Genomic DNA, 27,390 nt, shown 5'->3' with positions numbered 1-27,390 from the left:
GAAATAGAGGTGATGTCACAGAATGTTGACTTTACAACAAGATCCGGTTTGAAGGGAAAGCTGGGAGAAGGAGGAACAAACTGAGTTTAAAAGGTAAGGTAAGGCTTTATGTCCAGTGACTAGACTGAGCATAAGAATAAGACCATGGGACTGCCACAATGCAGCACCTCTCCCCACCAAAAAGGGAGATCATGTGATATGTCACCAGACCAGAGGGCCTTACCTAAATGGAGCATGAGGCACCACAACAGTGTTTCAGAATCAAAATATCTTTTGATTTTTCCACACACAAAAAATCATTGACATTTTCTGTGGAAAAACAAACCTACCCACCCCTTTTCCAACAAGCTCTAGTCAGGACTCCTGTGCTCGGTTGCCACTGGATTGCTAGGTGACCTTCATGAAGACATTTATACCCCTCTGAATCTCAGGGTACTTCTACACGCAAGGTGGAGGTGTAATTTCCAGCTCAGGTAGATGGACGCGTGCTAGCTTTGATCGAGTTAGTATGTGTGAGAAAAAGCAGTGTAGCCACAGAGGCCTGGGCGGCAGGATGGGCTAGCCGCCTGAGTACTTACCTAGGATCCCAGATGGGTTTGTACTTGGGGCAGCTAGCCTCTCCCGCCATCTGTGCTGCTGCAACTACACTTCCATTTTCAGTGTGCTAGCTCTATCCCAGCTAGGGCCCGTCCATCTGCCTGAGCCAGGAACGATACCTCCAGCTCAAGTGCCGGGCTCTAAGATGTTTAACTACCAAACCAGGGGGTTGCCATGTTTAATTAATGTTTGTAAAGTGCTTTCAGACGGCTCTCACACCTTCCAGCTGATGTTCTCAAAGAGCTTGGCCACTCACAAAGGAAAGATTCTTGGATGACAGATGCTCAGTAAGTGCCAAATATAATTATTAAATGCAAATATGTCCAATAGTTAGCAAATGTGTCAAGGGAAAATATGAAAAACAAGGGAAAGGTTATTGGCTGTCTGTGCAAAGTGAATGACATTTGAGAGATACCTCCCGCCATGAAAGTTCCTCTGGATAAAGCAAACACTGAAAAATATCACTCTGTGACACAAGGAACTTGTAGGGAGACTGCTGCTTGCTTATTGCCAAAAGTGAACTATTGGGAGCACTGCATAATGATTTTTTGTGACAAGAACAACAGCTTCACTTTTGTTAGCATCGAGCGGTGGGAGGTTCAGCATAGGACAGACTTGCATTGTTGGTTTAAAATGATAACTCTCCATAGTAGTCAAAACACAGGCAAACAATTTAAGCCTAGAGATAAAAATGACATTCTGCCTTCCAGGGAATGTTTTATATCTCCGGAGTCAGGAGAGAAATAAAACAAGGGCAAAACATGGTGATGAAAAAATATTATTATTACAAATATAAACTACACCAAAAAAAGTGTCCGAATAACATTCATAAAACAGTCAGTCGGACCAGGCATCCTTTGATAACTGAGGAATGAAGGCGACACATTAAAAGGTATTTTTTTACTAGGTTGCTTGATGCCTCAGGATTGGTAACAAGTTAGACTACAGTGCTTTTCTCCCCTAGATAACTAGTTCAAATGCAGCCAAGATGAGCAGTAACCACGCGTTGTTACCAGCTGTTTAGTGCCTCATTAGAAATGAGTCTGTTGTGGCCATGGCACCCTAAAACCTACCATCGGGATCAATCTCAGTGGAGATTCCAAGGACTAAATAACCCTAGAGATGACTACAAGGTGGAGTTGGGGTGGTGTTGCAGAACTTGGGCAGGTGTTACTGACTATGCTGCACTTGTTCTAGGGGTAAAAAGGATGTCACTTTCTAGGGCTGTCAGACTCTCATCTTTCCCAAACTCCAGCATTTACACAAAGGGAAAAAAGAAGTAGAAATTATTTCCACAATTCTCAGGCCCAGTGGAAAAGGCCTGTGAAAGTAAAAAAAAAAGCCACAAAGAGTATCCGGTGGAACGGTCGCAGAGCTCAACACAGTCTCCCTTTGGGTGAAAAAGGGATGGAAGCAAAGCCACACACTAGAATCAGTTATGAATCTTGACCGAAGCCTTGCAGATCTTAGGGCATCCATACAGAGTATCTGCCCATCCATACACACGTCTGAGCTCCTCATTACATTAAAGCTGGTCTGTAGCCATGTCACTGCTGGTTTTCAGTCCATGACTGTGCATTGTTAATTTAATACCAAGTTCTGTGGTCAACTGTAGCAGGAAATTAAAGTTTTCTCTAGAGGATCAAGCTGTGTGGTGTAACAACTCCTGAGATGGCTCCCCTTCTTTATCCACCTACATCCCCTGGTTTCCCATGAAGCCCTAGACATATATTAGTATTGGGGGTAGGGAGTGGAACTTCTGCAAAGAGGAAAAGGAGGCAAAATAGCCTTGGCTCCCCTCTTTCCATGAGTTTTCCCTCACGTTTGTCTGAAATTGTCACTCCTTTGCTTCTCTCCATAATGTGCAGTAGACAAATAACTCCATTGACATAAAATATATGCTATGTTGCACAGATGTTTATACGAAAAGTAGAAGTGAAGTCAGTTGCTTGTATCTTGCGTACTCTGGGTTAATTAAGCCTGTGCCCTGGGCTAGATGGCAGCCTATGAATCACTTATGAGAGAACATTACATGTTTGAAATAAACCAGTTTCATGCTGACAAGGGAAATTGCCCAAGCAGCTCAAGGGGCCACCTATTAAATATTAGTATGTGTTGGGGGGGGGGGGGGAAATATTCCTGTGTAGGACTCCCAGTGGGTTAGCACAGGCACTGAATCCATCTGAACTTGCTTGGTTTTGGATGCACGCTGTTCACCGCTGAGCTTTGAGTTAGCACATAATGGGCCTCTGGATTGTGATCAATTCTCCTCACAAAGGACAATTACTATATCCTCTTGGATGTAGGTTTTCTGTTGCTTTGTTTAGTATTTGTCATCAGTGGTGCGGCACACAGTTCAATTCTATCTTTTACATTCTGGAGCTAAGGTGCTTCTGTCTGACTTGTTCTGCCCTCAAAACAGTAATATGTCACATGAGATAACAGAGCAATAGAAGGGTGGGGTACGGTGCTCTGATGTTACAGTTCAGAGTAGTGGTGGTGGCAGCAGCTGATTTATACTAGCTGAGAGTTCAGTACTACCACAATCTGTACTTGTGCCAGACATCCATGACCCCTACACCACCCCAATATATCCTGCTCCTGTTCCATGTAACCTGCCTTTCTGGGGAGCTGTGCACAGTAATTTACACACCTCTTCCTTATTGCACACTCTTACATCTTTATGCCTGACAGAGCTAATCCCTGCTGCCCGGCATTGCCTTTTTCCTAGCGTGACAGGGGTTACTAACCAGGGTTATGCACAATCTGCTGGGTATCTTCAGGAGCCAGATGTGTTTTCTGCCCTTTCCTTGTTTGGACCTTACCTGTTTATGAAACCACATTCGCTGACAGGGACTAGCATCACAAATTCACCTGGGAGTTAGCTGATGGAATGCTCAAGTGCTTTTTACATCACCCTGTCGGAGAGGAATTTTTGGTGCATGTTTTCACATTGCATGCTTTCTGACAGTGTTGGGAGGACATAGTCTGTAAAGAGGATTCATGCTAAGCTGGCTATGCTTATTCCTATCAATAGGGAACTCTTCTTTCCCAGAGCTCTGACATGTAGAGCTCCTTAATGCTCAGGCCAGTCACTGCTCTATTTAATTACATGTACAACCTTTAGGTGCTGCCAAAGACAACGTGGGTTGTGATACCAGTCACATGGTGATGACAGGTGCCCTTTTCATTTCAGGCAGACAGTGCTGTCTCCCACTTAACTTTATTTGTTACTGTAGTGCCTAGGAGCCCTACTCACGGACCATTGCCCCTTGGTGCTAGATGCTGTACAAATACAGAACAAAACCACAGTCCTTGCCCCCAAAAAGCAGATGAAGAACAGCTGTCTCAAACTAAACCCCAGGGGAATGAGGTGATTCTGTTTGGAAAATGGATTGGCAGAGAACAGCACTATCTCACTCTATCTGCAGGACAACCGCCCTCAGCTGGTTAAGAGTCTTGGGATTACGCTGAACTCAGCGCTGCTAGATCATGCACTAAGAGTTCCTTGCTCCAGCAAGGAGGCGATGCTTTCCAGTCTTCTCAGCCAATGGTCTTGACACAGCACTTAATGCCTTTGTGCTGCAATTGTCTCTACATGCTCTGTGCATAAGAAGCAGATGAAGAAACTACAGTGGGTACCTACTGCAGCAGCCCATCTCCGACACCGGAAAACCTTGAGACAGCATATCACAGCCTTATTCCCTGTTCTCTACTGAATTCCATGTTCCAACACTAACTTAGAAAGACCTTCACAGGACAGACATCCTCTCATACTGATACACATCACTATACTTGTGCCGCTCCAGCACACTTCACTTAGCGGAGCTCATAGTTTCTATAAGTCACATAACACACCTACATACAACAGCAATAGGCTCTGTAAAAATGTGGCCACACTTTTTATTAAGGGTACATTTATAAACTGTTCATTAAGGGTTAAATTACTAAATGTAATAGATGTTTTAATAAATTATTTTATTGTTAAAGTCTAACAGGTCAAAATGTTGCTTATAACCTAGTCCATTTATAACACTTTCTACAGATGTGCTTATAACCATCTCTAACACATACTCCTTATGTCCGTAACATGCTTATATAACATCTGTTAAGCCTTTATAAGCTATTTGTAAATGTACCCTTAATATGAAGGCTGAGCAAGAATTCTGTGAGATATAAATGTAGCCTCTGGTCTCAACCACTAAATATCAAGAAATCGTTTGTGTACAAGGCAGGCAGGCATATTCACATGTATAAAAACTAATTGCTGCAGAACAAGAGAAAGCAGGAATTGGGTAAGGGTCTATTTTACTACAGATTGCTTAAATTATCTAGTTTTCATTTAATAACAGCAAAATGCAAACTCACATGTATAATTCAAATGAGTCCTTTAGCTGCACCGAGGCTAATCTCTTTGGCTGCTTTTAAGATCAAATAGAACTTCCTCAGGGACAGCTTCAAGATCTGTTCATCATGTCCAGAAAAAAAAGTCTGAATTTTCTAGTGTGCTCAGCCTGCTGTTAGCAGTTGTACTGTTATATTATATATGATTCCCAACTGCTCATGATATAAACAAACTACACGCAATGCTTCATTAGATATTTTGGAAGAATTAACTTTTAATTAAGTGCTCCACAAAAGGGCACAGGAAATGACTAAAATAGGACTTAATAGTTAAAATACAACAGTCAAAGGACAACAATGAGTTCATATAGCTGGGTTGCAACGGGGTAAGGGGGGACATTTTATGGGTCACTGTTCTTATGCATCAATAACAGCTTGTTATTTGCATTAGCAAGACACCCAGCTCAAAAGGAAGTGGCAAGATTTGATAGACATTTGTCCCACTTAAAACTGGACCAGGGAACACATATTAAGTCTTGATAAAACAGTAGCACTAATACCACACTTGCAATGATTTTCAGGTTTAGTAATTCACGAAGGTCTACAACTATATTACTACTTTGCACATTCATAATGCCTTCTTACATTGGCTGCTAACAACAATGTATTAATTGCTTAATAAATATAAAAAGCTGATCATATTTTCAGATTTATATTGTTAGAGTAATTCCACAAGCCCTTCTCCTGCAAGCACGTGATAATGATGTTACCTTTACTATTGATCATTCATGCCAGTGTTAGCTCACATGGCCACTTACCTTCCTAATTATTGTCCCACTGCCTAAGGTTTCCATCATTAAGAGCCCGGTTCTGAATTCTTTATATGTCAAAAGCTCACACTAAATATAATAGGAGTATCTGGTGTATGGGTAGAACAGGACTGGTTCACGGTGATACCACAGGAGGCAATATGAAACTGAGAAGGGGACCCTGGCAGATCACTAGAGGATGAGGGTGGCCCTGTGAAGGACAAGGAAATAGGCTGGGAGAGGGTTTAATTTAATCAGACAGTAAAGATATATGGTTCTTGTACTGTTAGCCTTTGGACTTCTATGGCCTCAAGCAGCAAGAAACTGTTAACCTCAATTTTCACATAGTATTTTTGATCCTTATACAAAAGGCGCATTAGACACAATTCAATTCAACATGAAACATGTGACAGGTGGTTCTGTGGAAAGGCAAATCTCCTTTACTCTTTTACCTCGGAAAATGGAAAGCTCTCCACTCACTTTGGATGTTTCATTTTCAGTGTTTAGCTACACAGTAAATTTTAAAAACTATTAAATATCTTCTATTTCCTACATGGCCATTTCTACTAAGGGGATTTACGCTTGTGCCTCATATGGACAATAAACTCCTGAAGATCTTCTATTAAAGATTTAAAAAGATTTTAAAAGCTTCAGGGTTATTGTGGACTGCTGTGAATTTGCTAATTTGTGGCTGAAGGGAAGGAAGTTTCTGGGGTGCTCCATTTCATAGCTGCATATTTAAGAATTGTCAAGCAGTGCCTAGAGTAAAAGATAGGTGCTCCTTTGGCACAGGTGTCCATACAAAACAAAGTTATGGATTAGATCTATGGAGGGAAGGTTATTCACAGTATACAATCAAACCGGAACATTTAGGCAAGGTTACATTGTAAGGGAGCAACTTGCTTTCCATTTGTAATGTATTTTGGTAGATAATGGAAGCATATTTTTTGCTGCAGGGGCATGGGAGGTTACAGGATGATGTGAAAAAATTGGAGAGAGTCTAGAGGACAGCAACAAAAATGGTGAGAAGTTTAGAAAATGTGACATATGAGAAAATGTTGAAAAAATTGGGGAGGTTTAGTCTAGTGAAGGTAAGAGTAAGAGAGGACATAAATAGTCTTCAAGTATGTAACAGGGTGTTATAGAGGATTGTGATCAATTGTTTTCTGTGTCCACTGAGGGTAGGATAAGAAGGAATCAGCATAGTTTGCAGCAAAGAAGATTTAGGTTGGATATTAGGAAATTCTTTGTAACTCTAAAGATAGCTAAGCCCTGGAACAGGTTACCTAGGGAGATTGTGGAACCCATGTCACTGGAGGATTTTAAGACCAGGTTAGACAAATACCTATCAGGGATGGTCCAGGTCTACTTAATCCTGCCTCAGCATAGGGGGGACTAGCTGACCTCCTGTGGTCCCTTCCAGCCCTACATTTCTAGGACTTTTATGATATGGGAAATGTATTGCAGTACAATGGAGCTGCCACCATACCAACACAGGGATATGGGAAAAGAGAAAGTGTTACCAGTACTTTAATGTATGTGACAGGGCCAGGGCTCATGGAGCTACACAGAAATTGAGCAGGAGTCCCACATAAAGCAGACTCTTTCCAGGGTCTCAGATTTACATACTTTCCCTCCCCATGGTGAATCATAACAACAAGCCAACAGAGCCGCTGGCCACATTCCCTTCAAGCACCCTAACAGTCTGTAGATGCTACAAAACTATGAGAACAGGGTAGCTGTTTTATCTCCAGATATTTTCATCCTGGCTTCTAGTCAGCAAAGCTCTGGCTGCTCCAAGCCCCTGAGAGGACCCATGTCTCTTTCTATAGGTCTAAGCCTATATTGGGAGGAGGGATAGCTCAGTGATTTGAGCATTGGCCTGCTAAATCCAGGGTTGTGAGTTCAATCCTTGAGGGGGCCACTTAGGGAACTGGGGCAAAAATTGGTCCTGCTAGTGAAGGCAGGGGACTGGACTCGATGACATTTTGAGGTCCCTTCCAGTTCTAGGAGATTGGTATATCTGCTATTATTATATTGGGGTGAGGGCTCCCCCAATGACCCTGGGCTTAGAGTCTGTGTCTACTGTAAGACTCATTAGCAATTCTCCCATGGTGCACCTCCACCAGTACTAGCCACAGTGGAAGTGTAGCATAGACTGGGCACAGGTATTCTAACTTCTGTGAAGGGCTAGGTAACACAGAGATGAAAATGCCTGCTCGGCTCCTTCCACCATTGCTAATACTGCTGGAGCTGCTATACCCATACTAGACCAAGAGCAGGACCATTTCTGAAAATTCTCAGTGCAGACTCAGCTAGGGAAGCAACTCTCAGCGCTCTGAAAAATTGCTGCTGAGATTTAACCCCCAAATCTCCATTCCACTGCCTAGCTTGGCAGAATCCACTTCTAGGGGCCACTACTACCACACAGTGGGTCACATCGACATCAAATCCAAACCAGTGCCACAGCCACAGCATGAAGAATTTTTGGGGCACTTCACTGATGAAAATCGAGCTCTGAAATGAAATATAAAAAATAGCAAATATTAAATATGTGGCTTTTTTTTGCTTTTCCAGTACATGGGGTCCTTGCTGCCCATCCTAAACTCCCTTTGCTGTCAGATTAATCATTTTATGTTCATAACTACAGTGAAATTTTCACTGTTCCAGCCCTGCTGTGTTCTGCACCAGAAATGGCCACATTTTAATCGTGAGAGAAGCAATTCTTCTCAAGAGAAGACTTGATCCTGCAGCCCTTCATCAGTGGAGCTGCCCTCACATGCCAAGTTCTACTGAATTTAATAGAACCATTGCCATAAGGAATATCCACGTGAGTAAGGATTTCAGGACAAGAACCATAGTTGGTCAACTTATTTGGGATCCTTTAAAGTATAAAACACAATCAGATTGGAAGTTGACACTCAAGGAGCAGTCTTCAAAGCAGGCTGCAGAATGATTTCCATAACTTGGGTATTTTTTTTGTAAATATAGTACAAAAGGCTGTTTAAAACAGGATTTGGGATTAGCATGTTTCTTTCAGAGAAGGAGCATGAAAGTGAAAAACTAAAACTGGCATAATTTCAGCTCTCCAACTAATAGTCTTGGCTCATTACAGTAAAAGGGCAAAGTGACCCACTGCCAGTCTTCTCAGCATATAACAATATATGAACAGCTCTGAACTCTTGCTCAGTAGGTACAGGCATTCCTATTTCATCACCTCAAGTTCCCACATTGCAACCTGACTACCATAGCCATTGAATGATACAAAATCTGGAGACAATGGAGTTAGAATTCAAGCTCTTCTTTTATTGTTATTACGATTAATTCCCAGCCCACCAAAACTTGGCTCTCTGCCTGATGAGCGGTGGGTTGCCACTGTCTCCTGCTCTCTGAGGCTATATCCAAATGGGTAGCCCACAATGCTCTGTGTAACGAAACCATGTGGATTTACAAGAACAGTCAGTGAGTTTATTTATACCTTGTGTCAGGCCTGGGACATGGGCGGTCTGACCTAGTGGTCTAGGCAGGGGTGGTGAGACAGAGACACAGACCAGGCCAGGGGTCAGATCCAGAATCAGGAACCATGTATCAAGCAAGAATCAGATCCACTGCAGCAGCCAGTCAGGAAGTCCCTCAGTTGCTCAAACAACTTCCTGTGCTTCCTTCAGTCCCCAATCAGTGGGGCCCGTCATCATCCCCATTCAGGATCCTGAGGGACAGTGCCTCTGGGAGAGGTGAGAATTCTGCTAGCCCTTCACTTCCACTAGTTCTGGGTGGGCTGCCCATTCATGGCCAGGAAGTACAGACTACCCAAGAAGCTAGAGGACTAGGTTCAAGACCCACAGGCCCTTTTACTTTGCTACTGAGCTGCCTCAGTTAAAAAGTGTCTGTGGATGCAAACTAGTACCATTTGATACAAATACAAACCAGATGCTACCACTAGTATCATAACACTCAAACAAGAATATCCAGGTGAGTTGTAAAGACTCTCTCTCACTGCACCGCCTGACGTAGCCTTCTGCAGGTATTCCCCTCCCGAGCAGAAGGCCTCACTGTCTAATCAAAGACTTTCATATCCAATGATAATCTTATTGAATCTTCTCTTGCTAAACCCCTCCACTCTACAAGCAGATCAATTTAACTCCTTTCTTGGTTACTCCACATCCCACTTAGGATTGTGCCCAATATACTTCACACACTCATACGAAATTCTCAGCATTTATATCGAATGTGTCTGTGCCAGCATGAAAGCCTGGAAAAAAATCTACATAATCTTACCTTTGTGCCCACTGTCATCTCCTTACAGTTGCTGATGCCTGCTCCTTCTTTGATCTGGATGTGCAAAAAAGTGTCCATGGATAAAATTTTCAAATGCTGCTAAGTGATCGAGGAGCCCAAGTCTCTTAGATGCTTAAGTCGCTTTTGTTAATTGGACTTGGGCTCCTCAATCACGTCAGTGTTTTTGAAAATTTCCCCATGTCCCTGTACTTGTAAAGATTGTATTTTAAGGCTCATTGAATTTAGGAAGGTTGCAAAAGAAATATCATTGACAGTTCCCTAGTGCAATTTGTTAATTAGACTGTTGAAGTTAAGCTTGATCTAGGAAAAAACATCCAAACAGACAAATTCTCAGTTAGAGTAAATTAGTGTAGCTCCTTTGGAGTCAATGGAACTACACCAGTTTATACTAGCTGAGAATCTTGGCACAAGTGTTTGCAGTAATGCCCTCACAAAGGCTTCTTGACTTTCCTTCACCACAAGGCTGTCTGTCCGTTTAGATCCAATAGCTAGAAACCCCTTGTGCTGTATTTCCCCACTTCCACTCCTGAAGGGAATCACAAAAATGGCTAAATAACACTAAGTAAAAATGTAAGCCCACACCATGTTTGTTTTTAATTTCAGAGGACTTGGCTGTTCATTCTTGTAATCAGAACTGTTTCCCCCATCCCCACTTTAAACTGGCTCAGACACATAGTATATTCAAACACAGATTGTATTCCTCAATAAAAGCTGCTATTAGCTAAAATGGATTTATGCCTCCACTCAGTACTTTCCATCTTGTCCTTTCTGCATTTACGAATGAATGTAGGCCATTTTTTAAAAAACGTTTTGGCTGTTTTTCCATGATACATTTTTTGTCTTATCCAAGAGCATTGCCTGACTAAATTTTATAGTATTAAAATTCTCTGGTATGGAGATTTCTCTTCTGTCCTGTTCAGGTTTTGCAAATGTTACCTTTATTTTTAGTTCCTATTATAATTTTTAAAAGTTAGACATAGGTGAAGTGAGTAAGAGTTGGGAAGCCTTTTACAATTCTGACTCAAACCCCCCTTCCTGCCAAAAAACCAAAAACCTAAGAACAAACCTTTGCATCCAAAATCAAATGTGAACTTTGTTTCAGGAGCCTAGACAACTGCATTGTTAAGAGCTCTGTTAAGAGAATTCTGGGTAATCATCTGCAAATGAGTGCACAGAGCACCATATTTTGCTTCAGAATATCTGTAGCTGAGGTCTAATTCAACTTCCACTGAAGTCAAAGTGAGTCTTTCCACTGAGTTCAGTGAAAACTGGGTAGAGACCATAACGGAGCTTTTGAACAGAAGTAGGGCTAACACAAGAACATCTGGTTAGGTAGGTCAACCCTACTCATCCGTGTCATCAGCTGTGGCAGTTCAGAATTCTAGATCAAAGTGCACATCACTACCTGGAATGCTCTTCCAGCTCAGAACTTCTTCCTAGCCCTGCCACAGCCAGCCTGAGCACTGGGAACAACCTGAAGGATTTGGACATGCTTTTGGAGGCAGCAAGCTCAAAGGCTCCATTCATGGGGACTCCACATATTTGAAATTGGCATGTACTTAAATACCTTGTGGAATGGGAGCTGGTAATCTGAGAGGTCCAATTCTATTGTTGTGCCATGTGTCACTGGGCATGATTCCTAGAGCTGCTGAGTACCCACAATTCCCACTGAAGGCTCATTTAGGGTTCCTGGTGCTTTGTCTACACTGAAAATTTACATAGGATGAAAAAAATCCATACCCCTGAGAGAAGTAGCTATGCCAACCTAACCCCCATGGGGACAGTGCTACGTCATGAGAAGAATTCTTCCATCAACAATGCTACCGCCTCTTGGGGAGGTGGATTAAGTACGGCAATGGGAGAACCCCTCCCATTGCCATAGTGAGTGTCTACAGTGAAGTACCACAGTGACACAGCTGCTGCTGTAGTGTTTAAAATGTAGACATGCCGTGACAGAAAAAACTCTTCCATTAGTGCAGCTGTATTGACACTGTGGGGTTATGCCAGTATAGCTACGCCAATATAGCAATGCCAGCATAATCTCCATAATGTAGACACAGCCTAATATAGGACAATTGCAGAGTCAGGCCTGAAGAATGTAGAAAATTGTTTTCCCCTCTTCCTCTTTCTAGCCAGAATATCTGAGGCGGGTTTAATTTCTCTCATTTATGAAAGTGTCTCAATGTTTAATAGGATTGGTTTCACTATGATATTTCTGAGGCTAATACAGTGCATTTCCAAAAGAGTTTTAGAAAAGAAAAATAGAGCAAATATTTCCTGTCATTTATCATGTGAAATGAGGTAAGCTGCTGTGCTAAAAAGGCCTCATCAATACATATGATGGGGGAGGAGGGCGGAGTCTGAGGGCTAGTCTACACTTACCGCGCGGGTCGACGCGGTGAGTTCGACTTTCCGGAGTTCGAACTATCGCGTCTGATCTAGACGCGATAGTTCGAACTCCGGAAGCGCTAGTTCGAACTCCGGTACTCCACCTCGGCAGCTGGAGTTAGCAGAGTCGACCTTGGAGCCGCGGAGTTCGGTTCCGCGGCGTCTGGACGGGTACGTAGTTCGAACTAGGGTAGTTCGAATTCAGCTACGCTATTCACGTAGCTGAATTTGCGTACCCTAGTTCGACCCCCATTCTTAGTGTAGACCTGCCCTGAGTTGAGCATCTTTAAGGAATAAATAATGGTCCCCAAGGTAGATTTCTCTATGCTCTGATCAGAAATCTAGACCCCAATTAAAAGAAAAAAAACACTATTTTACTATACTTTTTCAAAACCAGAATTTGTAATTCATCCAAGTGAGTATGTGAGTTATTAGCCAAACCATATTATAACTGTGATTTGCTCTGTATTGTCTTTAAGCAACATATTCAGAAAACAGACTGGTAAAAGCCAACCGATCTGAATAATTTATTTGAGATGCCTCAGTGCATTACTAACGATAAGTTTACTGTACCTGAAAGAACAGAGTATCCAGCATTTTAATCAAATGGAGTCACTGCTTTTTCATGTGACAAGTCAAGACTTTGCTGTTAAGAAAATGTCACTGATGCCTTGCTATTAAGTACAATAAAATTATAATGTGAAGAGACTTTTCAGGATTTTATCTGAAGGATGAAAGCAAGAGAAAAATACAAAACAAATCCAACTGAAATAAAATACAGAGAAATCAGTAACATTAATCATTGGTAGACTAAGGAATACAGTTCAGTGTTGTAATTCAGGGGCCAGAATTATGCTTGTTCTGCCCATTGTTAATAAAATATACTACTTTGTATCCTTCCTTCCAAGGATCTGCAAGAACATTAATAAATTAACCATTACAACAACCCTCTGTGGTTGAAAGTTTTGATGCCCATTTTACAGATATGGAAACTAGACCACAAAGAGATTAAGTATCTTTCCCAGTGTCACATGTGAAGTCTGTGGCAGAGCCTGGAGTAGAATCTAGATCTAACTCTCAGCCCCATATTTTATCCACAAGCCAGTCCTTCATCCCGATCCCACCTCAACAAAAGCACCAAATTCCTTTCTTCCCTACCATATCAAGGGGGTAGGAGGTAAACAGGAAAATCAGAAGGCAGATTTTAGTTCAAATTTTACAGATTTAAAAATTCTAATTTATTATACAAAAAAGGTTAACATTTTTACTTTCTTTTTCAAAAGTACTGGAACCACGCAGAGGCACTAAGTCACCAAATTGCTTTTGATAGGTGATTTCAAGCAGCCAAACAAGATCACTCTGCTGTAGATATTTTAAAAACTAAAAGAAATATGTTAGGTGTAACCTTGCACTAGCTTGTGGGAATTATTCCATGACTGAAAAGATATTGCTGAAAGATTTGTAGCATTGCTGCTTGTAGAATTGCTCTGATTTGTTGACTAATGGGTAACTGTCTGGAAAACTGTTTCTTTTAGGAAGAAAACGTTATATAGAAATAGATTATATAAAGAGTCTGTAGTTCCTTTGAATTTGAACTTTGGTTTCCTAGATACAACCAAATAGGCACATTCTCTGTAAAACATAGTGTCTAGTTGCTTGGGTTAATGGAGTCATAGTTGTTTACTAGGAGAGATGACAGCTGGCAAACTCATTACAACAAGATGTTTTCAAAAACAAATGAAGAGATTAATAAAAGACAGAGTGAGTGCTCATGCACCACAAAAAAATCATTTACGAGGCCCTACAAAATTGAGGGTTAAGAAGCAACGGTGGCCCCAAACCTGCATTCCAGATGCACCCACAAATTCCCTTTCCCTTGCTTCCCCACCTCTCTGCATGATTTGTTGGATGATGAGTTTTCTCTGCCATGAAGTCTTTCCCCTTCATTTATGTTAGTCTATATCCCCAAAACCAAAAAGCACAAAACATCTAGTTGGTTCAGATCTTGTTTCTCAGAGCTGTAATTTCAGAGTTATAGCTCCATAAAGAAAGCAAATTACCCCATGCTTCCAGGTCACATTGGAGAATTGGGCTGCTGCTGAAACTGCCTCCCATGAATATAACTAAGAGGAACCTCTCCAGCTTCTACTTGTTAGCTTTGTTTCAATCTTCAGCCAGCTTTAAATGGTTAGAGAGAAGGGGGGAAAACAAAGGGAAACAGAAACAAGAGAGGAAAATAGATTATTAGGAAGACTGGCTCACGAAGCCTGTTGCTTTCTAGGCAAACAGTGCATTTCCTTTATTTTTTTCTCTAAGGGGCAGGGGACATTCTAGAATAATTATAACACATGGAAAGAGTTATCATAATGGCAACAAGAACTGCACTCCATGGGGAAAAGCAACAAAGAGTCTGACGAAATGAGTATTCACCCACGAAAGCTTATGCACCAATACATCTATTAGTCTATAAGGTGCGACAGGACTCTTTGCTGCCTTTTACAGATCCAGTCCAACATCGCTACCCCTCTGATACTTGACTCCATGGGGAGCGACTCTCCCAGACAAAAACACAGTTCTATTTTCTAATCAAAGCAGATATTTGTATTGGGTTAGTACATGTGCTGCCATTTAAGTAGCAAATTCTGTGCAAAAGAAGGGTCACAAAATAAACCAAAGTCTTAAGTACATTCGTACTCTGTATAGATGCCTGTAGATACTCCAGGAACATACAAATAATATTAAACGGTGGCCAGCTAAGCATCTTTCAATGAATTTCCCCACCCACATACAACTGTTGGTTCTGTCTTGATAAGTCCAAATATGAAACACCCACTCTTGTCTGCACACTCCATTCCTCTTTGGCCATTTATCCAGGTGTTGCTTTCACTGGTTAAGTGTTCCTGAAAGCCCAAAGTAGTTTTGTACACGTATGTGGCTTTCATACTAGCAGCTCTTGTATTGTTTATTCAATGAGCGTTGATTGTGTCCCTAGAACTGTGCAGACCATGCAGGAGATAGAGTCTTTGCCCCAGAGATCTTGTAGTCTAAGGACCCGATCCAAGTAAGTAGTTTGAAAAGCTGCCCATTGACTTCAGTGGGCTTTGGATCAGCTCCTAAGATAACGGACAAGTGAGATACAAAGCAGCAGGTAGCCAGAGCTGTAATCAACATGTGGTTGGTGTAGCACTGAGGGACTAGAAGAGAGGCTCACTCAGAAGGTTTCCCTAAAGAGACCCACACTGCCCAAGGCTGCTTCACTCAGCCTATCAATACATTTTCACATCTGACAAACCCTATTAAATATTTAAGGCAAAACTGAGCAAACTGACACTAAAAGAGCAAATGTTTTGCTCATGCAACACATCCCCCAAATGTTCCAAAAGGGTTCACATAAACTAGCATTTAAAAAAGCTTTAAAGGGCCTGGGAATCTAATAGCCCCTCACTGCATGGCTACCTGGGGTATCTGAGCTTGGGTCTTGCTCCTGCTAGCCAGCAACTGGGAGCAGTGAGAAGCAGGGACACACCAGGAGGCAGCAGCTTGCCTCCCTCAGGTGTGACTTCCCCTCCCTTAGCCAGATGGGAAGTAGCCACATGGCATCTGAGTGTCCAGGGAACATTGAGAGGAAAAGGAAGAATCTCAGAGGACCCCACCAAAGGGCTATAAAGTGGTGGAAGTTTGCAATGATGTACAAGATGTACCCTGTCTCTGCTTCAATACAGTCAAGTGAAGGTCAGCCTGGTTAAGTCATCATGGAATTCTCCTCCTCAGTAAGCAGGCAGCTTCCTATGTCCATTGCCTTTACGATGTAGTATTTTAACATTTTATTATCAGAGGGGTAGCCGTGTTAGTCTGGATCTGTAAAAAGCAACGAAGAGTCCTGTGGCACCTTATAGACTAACAAATGTATCGGAGCATAAGCTTTCGTGGGTGAATACCCACTTCGTCAGATGCAGGTACATGGGTATTCACCCACGAAAGTTCATGCTCCAATACATTTGTTAGTCTATAAGGTGCCACAGGACTCTTTGTTGCTTTTAACATTTTATTGTAACTTTGCCTTTAAAAAAAAAAAGGCAAAAAAACTTCCAAGGGATCAACTTCAAACCATCACCTCTTGATGTGGAGGTGTTTGCTACTTAGAATTCATAACTCCTTATATTGCGTAAGGACAGCATGGTCTGAAGGTTTAATGAGGTAAAACTTTGACCAGAGAGAAAGAAACAGAAGGGACTGAATTAATCGCTGGTGAAATTCCACTGACTTCAGTAGGTGTCACACCAGGGAGGAATTTGACCCACTATGTTTAGCTATTCAAAGCTGGCCTATAACCCTTAGGCTTCTTTTCTGGGCTTCAATGCCTCGCTTTGCACTGTGCCAGATTTGTGACTCGAGGGTTTCAGCGTCAAACAGGCATCTTTTGTCAGCACTAAATTCCTTTCTGAAAAAAGGATATTTCCAGAATATTGAGAGCAGCCTCCTTGGTCATAGTAAAAGGTGGTTTGGATCTGGGAAGCTCAGTCAGTACCTTGCCTAAGAAGAGCAACAGAGAGCAATGTTCATTTTCATTCTGCAGACGTGTCCCTGGCAAATGGCACATTCTGGTTGGCTCTGTTTCAGAACATGTGACAGGATTTTATCTGGTACCTCGAAACAATTGGCAATTATAGCAGTTGAAACTGCACAGAAGAGGGTGGGGGGGGGAAGGATTATCTGCAATATTCATAAATGCAAAACCATCACTACATATTATAGGCCAGGGGTCAGCAACCTTTCAGAAGTGGTGGGCGAGTCTTCATTTATTCACTCTAATTTAAGGTTTCATGTGCCAGTAATACATTTTAACATTTTTAGAAGGTCTCTTCCTATAAGTCTATAATATATAACTAAACTATTGTTATATGTAAAGTAAATAAGGTTTTTAAAATGTTTAAGAAGCTTCATTTAAAATTAAATTAAAATGCAGAGGCCCCTGGACCAGTGGCCAGGACCCAGGCAGTGTGAGTGCCACTGAAAATCAGCTCGCGTGCCGCCTTCGGCACAAGTGCCATAGGTTGCCTACCCCTGTTATAGGCTGAGACTGGCTCCTGCAGAGGGTTTTTTCCAACAAAGTCTTCTTTAAAGTAACATCATAATAATACTTTAGGGTTTTTTACCTTCCAAAACATCTCTGGCTGTGTGTGAGATGGACATTCAAGAGGCCACAAGTACTTAAATAGCTTTAGACAGGAAGCTTCTCCTCACATACTCAGACTTATCTTCATTTGATGTCAGGCTTTATATACAGAGCAGAGAATTGCCAACACTTTGGCTAAGATGCCTTCATCAAAGCTTACAGGCCCAACCATCACAAGTGAATTAGCTTGTCCTGGTCCTTCCCTCAGGAATAACTCCACTGAAGTCAGTGAAACGGCTGGTGTCTAAGCATTGTAAGTGAGAAGAGAACAAAGTCCATTATGTCTGATATTAACTTGTGACAAAGGCTTCCATTCTAGGCCAACTGTCAACCATTCCACCTTGCCTGCTGTAGGTACGTGTCCTAGGAACTATTTCCTATACTTGAATGAGACATGATCTTCATTAACAGTTTTGGAAAGCTCTACGTGGGGTTGCGGGGGGAGGGAGGGGAAGAGCCTGTGAAAAGGAGGTGATCCTTACAACTGAACAGAGTAATGGGCACTCCAGCTTTGGCTAAAGCAAAGACAAGCCTCTTCTTGCCATTTGGGTTTAGTTACATAATCTGTTCCTATACTGACACCGTCTGCCCTACCGTAGGGTTTCTGGAAGGGAATTAAGGACTGGTGAAATGAAGGCAGCTGGAGTCAAAGGGAATAAGCCAGCTGAGTTCACCAACAAAGGAAGGCAGGGAGGTAGTTTTTTTTCTTTCAACTCCAAGGTACTCTGCAAGGAAGAACCCACAATGGGAAGGAAACAATGCGTCTCCCACACCACTGCTAGCTTTTCCTCTGCCTGCACCTGTGGGAGCCCTCACCAGACAAGCATCCTGACCCTGGAGGCTCTAGGCAGGTCCTGGGCTTCACTTGCTAGGAATGTGGCCTGCATGTCTCTGCTGAAGAAAGCCAGGGAGGAGGAACCACCCAATGTGAGAGGTGTCTGTTGATGATGTCCTTCGGGAAGCAGGTAAGGGATCTGCAGGGATAGGAGTCATCTATATAGCATCCAGGAGCATTAGGACTTCCTTGACAGCTTCAGATGAGCCTGAGGACTAGCCAGCCCAGCCTCCAGGCAGATTAATGAGTTGACATGGTATGTGGTAAGGCTGCCCGATTGGCTGCCCGGCCCAGTTGGCTGGAGGGAGCCAGTAGGCCTGCTTTTATTATTCAACATTTTCTTTAATTACTTGGATAACGTAATGGAAAACATGTTTATAAAATATATGAATGACACCAAGCTAGGAGGGATTGCAAGCATTTTGGAGGACAGGATTAGAATTCAAAGGACCCTGACCAATTGGAGAATTGGTCTGAAATCAACAAGATGAAATTCAATAAGGACAAATGTAGAGCACTACTTTTAGGAAGGAAAAAATCAAATGCACAAATACAAAATGCAAAGGTAGGCAGTAGTACTGCAGAAAAGGATCTGGGGGTTATAGTGATCACAAATTGAGTATATCCCAACAACGTGACGGAGATGCAAAAAAAGACTGATTTGTTGGGGTATATTAACAGCTATGTCATGTGTAAGACACAGGAGATAATTGTCCCACCATACTGACCTGATGAGGTCTCAGATGGAGTCCAGTTTTGGGCACCACGCTGTGAAAGATATGGAGAAATTGAAGAGAATCCAAAGGAGAACAACAAAAATGATAAAAGGTTTAGAAAACCTGACCTATGTGGAAAGGTTAAAAAAATGGATATGTTTAGTCTTAAGTAAAGTAGACTGAAAGGGACCTGATAACTATTTTCAAATATGCCAAAGGCTCCTATAAAGAGAATGGTAATCAATTGTTCTTCATGTTAACTGAAAACAGGACAAGAAATCAGCTTAATCTGTAGCAAGGGAGATTTATGTTAAATATTAGGGAAAGCTTTCTAACTATAATGATAGTTAAGCACTAGAATAGGCTATGTAGGGAGGTTGTGGGACATCCCCCCACACACACTATTGGAGGTTGTTAAGAACAGGTTAGACAAATACCTGTCACGATGGTCTAGGTATACTTGGTCCTGTGTCAGCATGAGGGGCTGGACTAGATAACCTCTCAAACTCCTTTCCAGCCCTACATTTCTATGATTCTCTGATTATCTCTATGCTGTGGCTGGAGCTCTGCGGGAGTCCCACCAGAGGAGGTTGCTCAGGCGATGCAAGGAATCCCTCAACCTAGAGGAGGTTGTGGCCACCTTCTGGGGCTGGAATTTCTCTTATGGATCTCTCCAGTGCTTGGGGCTTTAGGCAGGATCTACACCAGAAGAAAACAATTTGGCAGCATCAGAGCAGGCATCTGAATAAACTAGAAACAACATCCCTTTTCTCCCAGGACAAAAGATACATGACATTACCCACTGGCATTTTATGAACCATCAGAAATTCTGCAGGCCACAGTCCCCCTGGCAGAAATTCCAATCTATGGCAGCTGTGAAAGGAAGGAAGGTGAAGTCCTTGGGGTGCACAGTGGTACATTTTTAAACAGGACACTAACTGAAATGCATCTGACAAACATATTATGGGGATGTGCTTGTGACACACAATACTCGTGGCAATACCTTTCTCATTATACTTCTTAAAGAACTATTTGGAGAATCCAAGCCTCCTTACTTTAGAAAATAGTGGAAGCAATTATAATAGCCAAACATAGTCCTTAGCAGAAAAATGGGAATGTAACCTAATACGCACAGTGGCTGACATCAGCTATAGAGCTCACAGGTTAAGAAAACCAACCACAAACTGTGATAATGAAGACAAATTCAGAGAAGCAAGGAACCTTCTAGAGAGTAGATAGGATGTCATCATAGGCAAAAGGAAGAACTAAATTAATTAAGCATTTCTCATACTTCTGCTATAACAACACTTATCTGAGCACCCAAGTACCTACACAGTGCATAGTGAACTTTAACATCCACTTTAAAAGGTTCAAGACATCTACCCATGTACCTCTACATAGGTGAGAAGTTTGGGTGTTAGTACATTACCAAATATCCCCAGTGGGTGTGTTCTATAAATACTTAGAATACATTTCAAAACCCAGTACATTCTGGCAGTGCGAGCAGCATTTTTTCTGTAAGTTAATATAGAACCATTTGTCAATAGGAGTTGGGGTGCTCAGCACCTCCCAGTAGTTACCAACGCATGTACAGTCCAAGCCTTATAGCCATAAATATGTCTGTTATATAAACGCAAAATAAGTAGAAACAAATCATCCAAAGAAAATAAAAATTCTACTGCAGTTTGGGTGTTATCAGCACTGAAAAAGAAATGAACAAAGTGTGGGAAAGTGGGTTAAAACAACATTGTAAAGTAGCTCTGAACTGCAGAACAAGTCCAAACAGCCCCTCCCCCCAGCTATGCAATTCGTATGTGTATTCTCCCTGTTTGCTTTCATCTTACGTGCTTTCATCCTTCAGTTCTTATCTGTCATTTTTTTCTAAAATAGTTTTATTGTGGAGTGTTAGATTTCTTTTTTCTTGTAAAAAAATCCTTTCTTAACTGTACATGTATATTCAGAGATAATTGTACCTTTAGACAATCATACACAGTGTAAGCATATATCATGTGTTAAAAGATGTACAGTGAAATATACACATGTTTAAAATAGTTTAAATCAAACTAAACATGGATAAGTTTACAGTAATATGACTTGCTGATGTTATCGGTTCTTTCTTTTTTTTTTAAGTGTAAGTCTGTAGCCACAAGCAAGCATTAATAAATAACTAAGGACCACAGCAAGACGTTAGTTTTACTTGCATTGGAGCAGTGTCTAGAAGCCTAAATTAGGTAAGGTCATATTGTGCTAGGTTCTGTACAAATATATAATAAATAAGAGAGTGTATAGTCTAAAAGTAAAGGTCTCAGATCATCTGGTAAATCATTGTTCCTCACAATCTTCTTGTAAGCAGAAGTCCAGGATTTTACCTGGAGGAAGTTGTGCAAGTCAAGCAAAATAGTAGATTTATTTATGGGCTTATGAAGAGTTTTCCAGTGGTAGTCTGACTGAGACTGGAGACCCAACTGCAGTGAAATGCAGGTGATTCAGATTTCCAGTTTAAGGTGAGACTTTCAGTTTGTACAAAAGATTGTTTATATGTTTCCAGAATCATGTTTTCATGTATGTGAAAAGTCAAAAGAACTTGAGACACAAAGGGACCTCAATACTTATTATCCTTTTTGTAACCAGAATCCATGTTAATTGAAACAACTTCAAAGCGTACGAATAGCATGCAATGAAGTCGCCTTCCAGGGAAAACAAAATTTTAACCTACAGTTATTAAATTTGCATGTGCAGATGAGCACAGGAGTGTCTGATCTCCTGCTCTCATGTCCAATGAAATGTTTTGCAGACTCATAATTAGAAAGCATGTCTTGAAAGTGAATGCTGTTTTGGTGTAAATCTTTTTTCAGAGGGCTGACTCTCCATGTTGACTGTCTCCTGGGTTTACATACATAAAAGACACTCAGCATTTGGCCTAAAACTATGTTGAAAATTACACTGGAATCTTCTCGTGCCTGCCTGCAACCCAGCCCAATGCAATAAAGACGTAGGAAAAAAGACAATTTTCAGTTGGCTATCCTCTGTCTTCTGATTTCCCGTCTGAAACAGGAACCTTGCTCTGCCTGTTCTTCAGACCATGATTCTGAACTTTCTCTGGGTAGCCAAAAGTCTCATACCTGCTAGCCAAGTGATAACAAGGCCACTGTTAATAGTCTTGCATAAAAAGATAGCTTCATAAAGGCAACCTTGAAATGGAAAAATATATATATAATTTAGGAACAGTTTTGAAAGTTCAAGCATTTAAACAGCTTACTGAAGGAGTCGGAGAGATGTTAAATGCTGGATTTTAACATGAACTATAGGTTTAAATTAATAACCGCTGACTTTAGCTGTTATAGTTCACAATGCCAAGATTAGGGCCCCATGTATAATGTGATTTTGTGGCTGTATAAATGTCCTTCCTTTTAAAATCCACTGATTAAATGTATTCCAGAAATAGGCTTATATTTTAAGAAGTAAAAAAGCCTCTAATCCTTACAGCTACAAAGATAACCTGCTAAGTGACTCTCAGCTAACACTGTAGTATTTCCTCAAGTCTGCCAACAACCTGAAATAACAGCTTTGAAAGTAGTATGCATTACCTTCCCCCATTTCATCTCAAACGGGGTGTAGGCGCTGAAGCCTAATGAGGCTAAGTTATAGGTCACTATTTGTTTTTTCACTGCTGACTACCGTACTTTAGCAAAAACATTGAGCCGCTTCTCCCACCGTTGGAGGAGGGAGTGGCCAATATTGGGACAGGATGCAGTGAAGCAGCTGGCAAGAGTATGCAAGGGTAAGGAAGGGAAGATGAACAAATGGAATTCCCTTGTCATCTGATGCTGAAAGCCCAAATTGCCCCTTACCAGCTGCCAAAACCTCCAGTGATGTCTATCATGCAGCTATGGATTTGTCATGTAAAAAAATGTGGCTCACTGAAAACTGAAGATAAATAGATAATGAGGAAGATTGGACGGGACCGGGTGGGCGGGGACGGGGTAGAGAGAATTTTGCCATGGGCAAGAGCTTGGTTTAGCTGTGCTGCATAGATCAAGGGTTCCTGATCAATAATTTGACTCTAATATTCTGCCCAGGACACAGATCCTTCCTCACAATGTAAGGAGAATATATTGTACTGTATAAGTAGTGCACTTGTGTATCGTTGTTTCCTAGATAGACATAGTCATAAACAATAATACCTAGCTCTTGCATAATAAGAGCTATGGCTAAAGCGTACATCTCATAGTCATATTGGCTTGTTCCCTGTAACAGCAAGACCTATTCACTTTAAAAGACTGTTGCGGTACTCAAGTGGCTGAGTATTTGTACTCCAGATGCAGCTGAAAAGATTGAACTCTTTCCTGGCCATAAAAAGACACAGATTATATTGATTAGCAGAGTAATTCTAAGGTTCAAAGAACAGCAAATTCCAAGTCATCTCCCCAGCTTTTAAACAGCATGTAATTAGGATAACCTGCTCCTTTAATGTTTATATGACTGATCTGAACTCTGAACAGAAAGAGACAGAGGGCATTTCTTGTGATATATGGGGTGATTAACGGAGGCAGCAGATTTCATTGGCATGGGCCATACTATTGCAATAATGAATGCTTCCTTCCATGAGTGATTGTCATTGCCTATGTAAATAGCATGCAGGGGAATGACCTCATTACAAATAACCTACCAAAAAGCTTCAAGACAAACCATCCCCAGAGGGCTTGTGTGTTTGCCAGCAGAGCAAAAAGTACAAAGCAAAATTACCATTCAACGGTACTGCAGTTAATATTAGTTACAAACGTTTTTTCCCTCTCTTCCCTACCCTGCCAGCCTAAAGGTCTAGAGGGGAAACAAATCCTCCCATAGGTTGCCAAAAGCCTATGCCCTGTCAGGAAAATGCATCTCTTGCATTACTCAAGTGATTCCCTGCAAATACAGCTGGGTAATCAACAATACATCTTCCCTTCCAATCAGAACAGTACTAGCTATACCACTTACAGAGGAGTAGGGATAGGTAGAACATTCACTGTTCTTTCTGAGATGGCCTGAGGCAGCATTGCCCTGGTCCTTGGATGCAGTCTCATCCCTCATTGATCTGATAGTGGCTGCCTAATCCAATGAAGAATGAGGAAGCATGGGCCTCTGGCAAATAGGGCACTGCCCTTCCTAAGTAGGGTCACCAGGTGTCCGATTTTCAACCGGAACACCCGGTCGCAAAGGGACCCTGTCAGCTCCAGTCAGCACCGCCGACCAGGCCATTAAAAGTCTGGTTGGTGGTGCTGCGGAGCTAAGGCAGGCTAGTCCCTACCTGTCCTGGCACTGCACTGCACCCTGAAAGTGGCCAGCAGGTCTGGCTCCTAGGTGGGGGGACCACAGGTCTCTGCATGCTGCCACTGCCCCAAGCACTGGCTCTGCACTCCCACTGGCCAGGAACCATGGCCAATGAGAGCTGGGGGCGATGCCTGCGGGTGAGAGCAATGCAGTGCAGAGCCGCCCGCCGCACCTCTACCTAGGAGCCAGACCTGCTAGCCACTTCTGGGGTGCAGCATGGTCTGTGGAGCCAGGACAGGCAGGAAGCCTGCCTTAGCCCCCCCACCACCACCACTTCATTACTGACTGGGAGCTGCTGCAGGTAAGCCCGTGCCCCAACCCCCTGCCCCAGCCCTGAGCCCCCCAACCCAGAGCCCCCTCCTGCACCCCAAACCCCTTATCCCTGGCCTCACCCCAGAGCCTGCACCGCCAGATGGAACCCTCACCCTCCTGAACCCCTTCCCACACCCTGAACCCCTCTGCCCCACCCCCAGCCTGGAGCCCACACCCCCTTTCACACTCCAACCTCCTGCCCCAGCCCAGAGCCCCCTCTTGCACTCCGAACCCCTCATTTCTGGCCCCACCCTGGAGCCCACACCACCAGTTAGAGCCCTCACCCCCTCCCGCACCACAAAGCCCTAGCCCAGTGAAAGTGAGCCACCAAGGGAGGGGGAAATGTAATGAGTAGGGTACAGGGCCTTGGGGAAGGGGCGATGGCCTCGGGGAAGGAGTGGAGCTAGGGTGTTCAGTTTTGTGGGATTAGAAAGTTGGCAACCCTATCCTAATGCCATGTCAGATCTTTCTTTTTCAGCCTCATTAACGATGCCCTCTGAAAATGGAGTCATTCAAACTACATGGCTATTTCAGTATCCCAGTGCTTCAGGAGTAGAGCAGGTATTGAACCTTCTAGGTAACCACCCTAACCTTGGTGCTATGGGTTAAGGTGTCCGTGATAGCACTATCGCCCCCTCCAGCTATTGAGTAAATGGCCCAAACTATTCATGTCAAATTTAAATAGTTTCAAGTTGACCCAACCTGCATTTTTGGTCAAATAAAGTATTAGTCAAAAAATGTTTTCACCCAGCTCTAGTTCAGACGCACTGCACCAGTGCTGTCCTCTGGCTCAATGCACCAGTGTAGCAGCAGGCAGGGCCGCCAAAAGCGGGTTTGGGCCCTGGTGAAAACAATTTTTTGTGCACCCCAGCAAGGGCGGACTGGCTAAACAGGGCTGACGAAGCCGGGAAAGCCGGGCCCCGGGCCCCCTTCCAGACCGCCGGGCCCCGGTAATTTGTACCGGCTCCTCCCCTCACCCCCCCTCGTCGGCCCTGGGCAGGAGAGAAGTGATCTAGAAGGCCTCACTCAAGTGGTAAGAGTGTAGTGCTGCTCATAGCCCTGCACAGCTCTGCGTCTAAATGAAAACGAGCCCTATAATCGTGACAGCCAGTTTCCAGCACAAAGGCATGTTTTGCATGTGGATTTTCTTCTCTGGAATGCTTTGGAGAGTGGAGGAGGGGACAATGTTGAGAAGGATGCTGCCATGGGGGTAGAGGTGTGGAGACACAGGAGCATTCTGCAGAAATGTGTTCACTGTAAAAAAAAGCTGGTCTTTTACAATAGGGCAACTAATGTGCAGTGCAATCCTGCTATAAACTCCTAATGGACACAAGGTCCCTGTAGTGTTCACCATGAAGTAGCTAGGCAAGATCAGCCCTACATGCCAACCTGTGGCTGACCTCATGGTGAAACTATAGGTGTATAGGACTGTACAGCAAGATAGATAACTTGCATTAGTTATCCCCCAATCAACACTCTCCTTTGGGGGCAATAAAGACAAAGCCACAGGCCATTTAAAGCCCCCTGCTGCCACTTCATGCAAACCATAAACCTCCACACATTCTGTGCTGCTCCTTTGAGTAAATGCACAGTGTAAGCTGCGCACACAGTGCTCCTGCCTATTAAAATTTAAATTGCTGTAAATATAAATTAATTCACCTGTAACTGGGTTTTTTTTAATAACAAAAACTGGTGATAAACACTCAGACTACACTAGTTTTAGATTTATTAAACAAGCCCACTAATCATTTTGGGTTCATTTTAATTTTCTTTCTTTTTCTATGCAGCCACTTCATTCAGCACATCTAAAGCTGATCTAAACCATCAACTTGTCATGGCTTCTGGAACAATTTCATTGCCCTATTGTTGTCCTTTTGTCTAACTTAAGTCAAGTGGAAAAAAAAATAAAACCAACATCATCCCTTTCAAAATCACTGCAGCAATAAAACAATGTTAGTTCAAAGAAGCATTATGCAACTTTCAGTGCTTGTCATGATTTTCTGGGCCATATAGTGGCCTCCAGTAATCTCCATCTGGAGGCCACCACACACACGTGGTCGTGCACACACAGAGCATCATGGTACAAACAAAAATATTTAATTGTGGAGGGACATTGTTGCTAAGGCTCTAGGTGAGTGCTCTGCCAATGCCATTAAAAACAAACAACAAGCTCTCACACACATTGTATTAACCCCTTTGTAACACTAAGCACACAGTCTGCATGCAGTTGCGATCCACAGGAACTTGCCAATTGCCTTAGATAAGTCAACAATGTTACCCCAGTAATTACTTCCTATGCTGTAGTAAGAATGAGGAAACCACAGAAGTGTTGCAAATACTGAGGTAACTATCTACAGTGAGTAACTTTTCCTTGCTAAAAGAAAAAAATGCTACTGTAATTGCAATGCACTAAAAAAATCCATTCGGTACATGGAAAAGTAACTTCCTTCCAATTATCATGGAATTATATGGCTCCATTTAATTTATTCTTGTCTAATTTTCAAGTGTTGTGAATAATGATAATAAACAATAAAGAAAGATCTATCATGGATTTCTATCTTATTCCAACAGGTATCATTTTTTTTCATGCCAAATGTCTTA

The 27,390-nt window shown here is 42.4% G+C and overlaps 1 long non-coding RNA gene across 7 annotated transcripts; it reads left to right on the top strand.

Moving 5' to 3' along the window:
• On the top strand, positions 1–26,747 carry LOC123374718. 7 transcript variants are annotated; one of them, XR_006581174.1, is made up of 9 exons: positions 1–93; positions 795–884; positions 6,707–6,772; positions 8,421–8,580; positions 18,334–18,578; positions 21,295–21,395; positions 21,518–21,668; positions 25,253–25,350; positions 26,577–26,747. It is a non-coding gene; the product is annotated as an uncharacterized LOC123374718 (long non-coding RNA). The 7 variants fall into 7 exon arrangements; XR_006581173.1 differs by lacking the exon at positions 18,334–18,578; XR_006581178.1 differs by lacking the exons at positions 6,707–6,772; positions 8,421–8,580.
• The last annotated feature ends 643 nt before the right edge of the window (positions 26,748–27,390 follow it).

This window comes from Mauremys mutica, chromosome 7, assembly GCF_020497125.1.
Source record: "Mauremys mutica isolate MM-2020 ecotype Southern chromosome 7, ASM2049712v1, whole genome shotgun sequence".
Classification (NCBI taxonomy): domain Eukaryota; kingdom Metazoa; phylum Chordata; order Testudines; family Geoemydidae; genus Mauremys; species Mauremys mutica.
The sequence above is the reverse complement of the archived record's forward strand: the minus strand, read 5'-3'. Positions and strand labels throughout refer to the sequence as shown.